This window comes from Ochotona curzoniae, unplaced genomic scaffold, assembly GCF_017591425.1.
Source record: "Ochotona curzoniae isolate NIBS_2020 unplaced genomic scaffold, NIBS_Ocur_1.0 contig_2754, whole genome shotgun sequence".
Lineage (NCBI taxonomy): Eukaryota > Metazoa > Chordata > Mammalia > Lagomorpha > Ochotonidae > Ochotona > Ochotona curzoniae.
The window spans coordinates 2517536-2525297 of record NW_024465582.1 but is presented as its reverse complement, the minus strand read 5'-3'; positions in this window follow the sequence as shown (position 1 = coordinate 2525297).

Below are 7762 nucleotides of genomic sequence, written 5' to 3'. Positions count from 1 at the left end.
CACGTGGGGGTGACGACGGTGAGGTTGAGGGTGAAGACGGTGAGGCTGAGGATGATGGAGACACCTGGGGGTGACAACGGTGAGGCTGAGGGGGATGGAGACACGTGGGGGTGACGACGGTGAGGCTGAGGGGGATGAAGACATGGCGAGGGTGAGGGTGTCTCCTTGTCATCGTCAGGACAGTGGCTTCACATCTGCACACCTAGCAGTGAGGCCACAAAATGCCAGATGAGACTGTCCTCTGTCTGCTTCCTTAGGAAAGGAACACTGCCCATCAATACAAACTCATTATTCCTTTGATTTTTGCAATCCTGTTCAAACATTTTATACAGAGTTTTGTGCCGGATTCCCACCATCAGGCTAAAAATTTTGATGTAATTACTCAAACTAGAACATCAGCTTAGTGCTATTTAAATAAACATTCTCTAACTAGAGGAAAATTGACAGTCTTAGAAGCAAGTGCAACCTTAAGGTGAGAGAATGGGCTATGTCTATAGATGGAACTCTGCTTCTGGGTCATTTCCACATATCCTATGTTCACCCATCAGGGGTCCAGCCTCGTACAAGCAAAGCCTGTGTGCCTGAGCAAGAGGAACTTGCATCCAAACAATGCCTTCTTCCCCTATTGGAGAGAGTGAAAAAGTTACGCCCGTGAAAGTGTAAATTGTGTGACAGACCAGATTACCTAGGTGATGCCCTTAGCGTCCGACTAACACTGAGCTTCCTCATTTCTCTCTAGAATTGTCATGACGGCAGCCAAGTTTCATCATTAAATTCCAATTCTGCCCTTATGACTCATCTAACCTTACTTGGGGCTTTTGACAGAACTGGGCAAGTTTGTGTGTGTAGACAGTGCTTTGGTCTTTTGGGCATTCAACTTTGAAAGGCTTTCTTCTGTCCTCGTCCCACATTCTTTTGAAGGGATCATATTTGAACACAGAATATTTAAGTGCCTAAATACTCAGGAATTTCTTTGTTCTTTCTTCTAGAAGTTTATAGGAGTTTCAGATAATCTCAATTGTGAACAAAGCTAGAGCAAACCAAAAAAGTATCAGCCACTAGACATTTCCAAATGTGCCCACCTGATCCAAGGAAAACCCTGTCCCTCTGCTCTAAATGGTGGGAGGGCAGCTCACCTCACTGTCTTTGGTCCCTCCCAGACCATCTGCCCCCCATGCATTCCCAGCCTAGCTGATGTAGGCAGAGAGGATTGACAAGTCAACACCGCATTGAGGGGAATGAGCCACCATCCTCACCTCAGACACTCCACACATGCTAGCCTCTTCTCAAGGCTTATGGTGACCTCCGACCTTCTCATAGGACCATCAGAGTTGACCGTTGTGAGTGGAGTGGATAACTGCATTTCCAGTCCATCCTTCAGGAATTCAGATTAGGTCCCACACTTCATAACCAAAACTGATCACTGAATTCAGGTTCAAAAATTTATTTCAAAGAGATAATATTGAAATTGATATTTAAGAGAGAGAAGGCCAAATTAAGTCCTCTGGTGACTGCCATTTGGGATGATGTTAGAAGTGCTAGTCTGAATGAGAATGACAAGAAAGGGATGAGGAGTGAGTGATGTGGAAGACAAAGGAGAATGTGAGAAACTCTGGAAGAAAAGAGGAGGCAGAAACATGATAAAGATGATGGTGAGGATGAGAGTGATGATGGCAAGGGTGATGATGGAGATATGGTGTGGGTGAGGGAGATGTTGTAAGTGTGAGGGAGATGATGGCAAGGGTGATGAAGGTGAGGGCGATGATAGAGCTATAAGGAGGGTGATGACAGTGATTACGGTGAATGTGCTGGTAACAGCATCAGGTAATACTTAGGGAGTACTTGGGCCGGCATATCAGCCTTACACTTCTTGGCTCCCTCAAGCCTCATGGTTCTATGTAGCAAGTACTGATTTCTTTCCCCACATTTCACAGATGAGAAGAATGAGATTAAGTGCACGTAGGGATTTGAGGAGTTTCTTTATGGGAAATTTGTGTTTTCTGATCCCAATGTCTTGCATGGTAACACAGGAGCAGGCCCTGTGCTTGTCTATAAATAACCCTCCAAGCTATTCAAGACTTTAAGACCGTAATCTAAAGCTAAAGGAAAAGTAATCTCTTCTTCCCTAAAATGCTAAAAGAATATAGGCCTGAAAAGCCAAGGCTGCTAGGTTTAATATGTTTCTGAAGTTGAAAATACTAAGATGAAAAGCAGCTTTGACTCTGAATAGAGACTTACATTCACTCTCCCAGCCCACACATGCCTTACCTAGACAAGCTGTCGGTCTGGAATAACATTAAGAGCCAGTGACAGTATGAAAATGGTGCCAGAATCACAACTTTATACTACAGCCTTGGGTCTAGCAAGCCAGTGTAAGGCCTATACAGATCATTAAAGTGACTGAGATGCCTTCAACAAGGCTGCAGTGGATCCCAAATAGTGTCTCAAATAGTGCTCTGCCATTTCAATTTGCATTGCTTATAAATATCTCAGTAGAAACACGCAAAAATAAAAAGCCAGCATTGAGCGTAGTTTGTAATTCTTATGAAAGTTAATAAACCTTCAGAGAAATGATGAAAGTTCTGCTGATATTTAATATCCTTGCCATGGATCCTTGAACTTTACTGCTGCTGACACAAGTTTGGAGATCTTAGAGTAACACATCGGATTATTTTTCAGTTGTTCATAACAGATGCTACCAGAAAAAGAAAAATAATAAGTATGTGCTGTTGCAAACTGCCAGGTTTGTGGATAATCTGTCCTACAGCAATGGAAAAGTCATATGTTGGTGAACTGGAAAATCGTTTTTTCAGCTACTTCACTTTTTTTTTTTTTTTTTTTTAGTTTCTACTCTTAAATCACTCTTTTGATTCTGGCTCCTGGTAGATGTAATTTAAGAAAGTCAGAGTCCAGCTGTCTGCAGCTGTGCCGAGGTGCCGCTCTCCCAGGCGTGGGACTCACCTCCAGGCCTGGCAGTCTCTCTCTCAGCTGTGTGGATTTATTTCCCAGGAATTCATCTACCTGCAGGTATCTTCCGCCCTTCCCTCAGATAGAGACTCCAGTGGTGGCCTCCCAGCCTGGCTGGCTCGCACATGGATTTGGTCCATGAACTTTGAAGCCTACCAAGTTCTGAATCCTCAGATCAGACCATCTGTTCCATTGGATAGCAAAAATTGATTAGGCCTTGGGTCTAGCCATTCCTAGAGCAGAGCCTGGCCTGGAACACAGTGCAAACCTTTAAATAAGGGAATTAATAAGCAAAGCAGCACGAACCCTTGGCGGACTTGGTTTTCCAGCTGCTTTCAGAATTTAATATCACTCCTTACTTCTAAGAAAAGTGTTCTCTTCAATGTGCTCCAGATGAAGGCTTGAATCAGCTTGTGAGGGATGTTATCTGAACATTTCCTCTACCTGTTGATATAAATACTCCTGCTCGCTTTACTGAAGGCTGAATGGGTTTGGTGGTTTACACACCAAGTGTCTTAGTTTCCTTGTGATCTGGGTGGATTCAACAGCAAACATTCGTGTACTGAAGTTCTGAAGTCTGACAAGCACAAGGTCAAGATGCTGCTGCACTCACTTCCTGATTTGCACATAAATATCATTGTGATGTGTGTTCTTGTAGGCTTTTCTCTACAGGTACACGTGGATAAAGAGAGAGAGAGAGAGAGAACATCTTTTCCCCTTACTGTGGCACTAGGCCCATTATGGTGCTCTGTCCTCACTACCTGATCTAAATATAATTTCTTCCCAAAGCCTCCCTGCCCCCCACAAGCACCAACACAAGATGGGTAGGCTTCTGGGGCGGGTAAGAGGACATGGGCATCAAGTCAGGAACACCATGGCTGCTCATCTTAGACGAATTACTCCACCTCTCTTTCACTTTTGCTTTTTTAGTAAGCAGCAGAATTCTCATCCTAGAGTGGACATTCAGGAGATAAGATAGCTTAATCAGTGCCAAATCTCTCCCTCTCTTTACAGTGCACGGTTTGTTATGGTTTTGTGGGAATTATCATTAAAGACTTCTAGTAGCTACTGGAAATGTCTTGTGTGTGAGTGTGTTAGGGAAAGTGTCTTCCTGGAAGATGCGTGACTGGCTTGGGTCCTTCCAGGTCTGCAGAAAGTCTCTGATTTCACACTTGTATGTATCCCAGTCTTCAAACAATTAGGATGATTATAACAAACGGGGAAAACCAAAAACTGGATGAATTTGGCTTTCAAAGAGGTTTCACACCAAAGTCTCCAACTGAATATTGCGTAGTGCAAAACCTAATTAGTGTAATTTAATTTAATTTAAATATAATTTATGCAACATTATTCTCTAATCATTTTGAATGTCAGTGAAAGGAAAGACAGGAATTTTGCAAGAGAAAAAAAGAGCTGCTTAAAACAACGACAGCAATTTTCAGGATTCTGTAAAGACCTAACCTAGAGCGTGATATGGAGGAAGGTTAAATATTAATGTGGTTACTGCAATTGATCTGTTGTGTGAGCAGATAAAAGTCACCACCTCGCCCTTCAGGGCAACATTGGCTCAGCCATAAACCAGGAGGCCTGAAATCAGCATCTTGAAGATCTCTTTATTTCTTAGACTTTATAATTCAGATACTAAATGTCTTTTATTAAATTTTATATTTTAAAAATATAGTAAGGAACATTCATTGAAATCTTCGATTACCTGCTGAAGCTTTTTCGTCATCTTCTTCTTTTTCAAACTGGAAAGGCAGCTATACAGAGAGAAGGAGAAACAGAAAGGAAAAAAGATCTTCCATCCGCTGGTTCACGCCCCAAGTGGCTGCAATGGCTGAAACTGAGCCAAGCTGATCTTAAGCCAGGAGTCAGGAATTTCTTCTGGGTCTCCCACTTGGGTGCAGGGTCCCAAGACTTTGAGCTGTCCTTTACTGCTTCCCAGGCCACAAGCAGGGAGCTGGATGGGAAGTGGAGTATCCAGGCTATAAACGAGTACCCATATTGAATCCCAGCATTTGCTAGGTGAGGATTTAACCACCAGGCTATTGCGCTAAGCCCTTTTAGTTTTACTTCTAAGGAATACACTTTCAGTAAAATAATGAACAGCAAACTTTTGTATTAATATGCTTTATTCCTATTGGACAATTCGAAAGCAACAAATCTTTTTAAAGTGATGGTGGCCTATCATAGATAACAGAATTTGCAGGTTTATAACTCAATAGTGACATCCACACTGGGTGCCAGCCTGTCCACTGGGCCAGATGTGATGCCCAGATGTGACAAAGAATATTTACTACCAAAGAGCAATCACACTAGGCCACTACAACTTAATAATAAAAGTCACTTCATACTTTTCAAAGTGAAACAGACAAAAACAGTGATAGTCAGTCGGTACTTAGAAATGCTTTGGAATTGATTTGAGGTTTAAGAAGGGAAAACCCATGATCTTCCAAAACAGTTGTTGCAGTTGGAGCGTGTGAAGAGTTGATAGCATACTACCAAACTTCCTGTGAGCCTGGACTCACAGACATGGCCTTTGGGAACACACAGCGAAGATAAGGTTACACTGCTTAGATTGGGTCCTAGATCCAGTGACCAGAATCCTTCCCAGAAATGCAAGAACACCTAGGCTACAACAGTGAAGGTAGAGATGGAGATGGGATGGTGCAGCCACAGCCCTGGGAAACCACTGGGTACCAGCAGCATTAGGACTCAGAAGAGATGGGAAGGCATCTCCCCTGGAGCCATTGGGGTGAATGTAGCCACATGGCACCCTGATGTCAGATTTCCAGCCTCCAGATTCATGACAGAATATGTTTCTATTGCCTTAAATCACCAACCCCATGATGAGTTGTTCTAAAGGTACTAACATAGTATGGGTGCAATGCTGGATAAGGTGAAGAAGGCAGGGAAGGGAGGCCCCAGTTCCTGAAGCCTTGTTGGGAACATACACCTGATAAATGTCATCCATGTCACTTCTTCCCACTCCCTTAGAAGGTCAGTACCACAACGTCCCTTTCACAGAATGAGTGACTGTCAGAGCAGTTATGTGGCTTGTTCTCAGGGAGGGAAAGGGGTTGTACGAAGTTGACAAGTGGTGGGAACCAGAGCCAAGTGTCCTGCTTCTGTTGCCAAGGTGAGTAAAGGAGCAGGGACTCACTCAATGTCTATTGACACAACAACTGAAGGGAGTGACTCGGGATCGATTCTTGATGAGGGAAACCTTAGAAGGAGAGCATCTGTTCGGGGTGGAGGGCATGGTGGGTGCACCTACTCACACTGGACAGGGCAGGATCAATCGGTTAGGAGGCAGGGGGTGCCATGGGGACCATCACGGAGGGAGCCTGAGCTTTATGCTGTATATGGGTGTCACAAGAAACCACCCCTGGAGAATGAGGTACACATGGAGAGTAGAACAGGGTGGACACTCAGAAGTAGAAGGTAAATGACACGGGGCGGTCTGGAAACTGCTGATGTGTTACGATGGTTATTGACATAGTTGTTTGAAAGGCAGGGTGATGCAGGTGGGGAGATCTGATACAGGCAAAGCCAGGAGCTAGAAATCCCTTTCTTCTCTCCACATGAGTAGCAGAGATCTCCTGCCTTTTGCAGGCTCATTAGCAGGAAGCTGGATCAGAAGCAGTGTAGCTAGGATGTAAAGCAGCACTGCATTAGGGGATGTCGCCATCTCATGTGGTGACCAACTGGCTATAACACAATGACAGCTCTGAAACGGCCTATTTTGATCTGCCTTGTGCCTAAAGCTCCTCACTTGTGGATTACGGCAGGTGTAGTATGGAGGACAGATCATATGAGGTATGAACCACTCACTGCCCAGTCTGGCTGTCACGCAGAAATGTGTCTGTGTGTTGACCTACCGTCGAGTGTCAGGGGGACCCGCCTTATGACTCAGTGGTGTCTTTTCCGAGTTTCTTGACAGTCAAGTCTGTGTGTCAAGACTCAGAGGTGGATGACCCCACCCGCCCCAGTGGCGCTCCTCAATGCATGCCTCACTTTGTAAGATAGACGTCCATTAAGACGCTGGCCGGTAGGATTCACCTAGATGGATGGGATGCTTCCTCGCTTGCTTAATGAGATAAAAATGTTAGACTACTGTGATTAATTAAGATTGCATTTCAAAGTGGAAAATCTTGAATGTATTACTGAATAAAAAGGACATATTTGATGCATTTGACTGTATTTCACATGTGACAGAAAAAACTCAAGTCATTCCTCAGACATCCGGCAAGCCCTGAGGCTGCCTTTGTTCTCCCACCCTTTGAGTCTGTGTTTCATTTCCTGTGATCTCTGCATGCTGAGCCTCAAAGCTCTGTGCTCTGTGATTCCCGACACACAGGGAACACTGAGCATTGATTAACCCTGCCCCGCCCAGCCTCACTTAACCATTACCCAAAGCTGGAAGGCAGAGAGGAAGGTAGGGGGACCATAGAGGGACAAAGGCCCTGATGATCAGTGGTCAGCTCATACATGCCCGTTAAACCGTAACTAAAAAGAGGAATCGCACCCCTTCAAAGTAGAGTGGAGCATAAGGCCAATGGCAAAAACTGCCTGTATTCATAACTTCCAAACCCAATGAAAACCAGGTGCAATATCAGTCCCTTGGGGGAAACTTGTCTCTCATGTTCAAGAGGAAGCTGTCAGTAAAACAACTTTGAAAGTGGTGATTGTTTCCCAAGCTTCGTTGGCTGTCCAAATGATTCTGAAATTTCACTTCTTTCCCTACTGCTTATTAATGTACCTCCGCACTGCATCCTCAGCGCAAGCGGCTGAT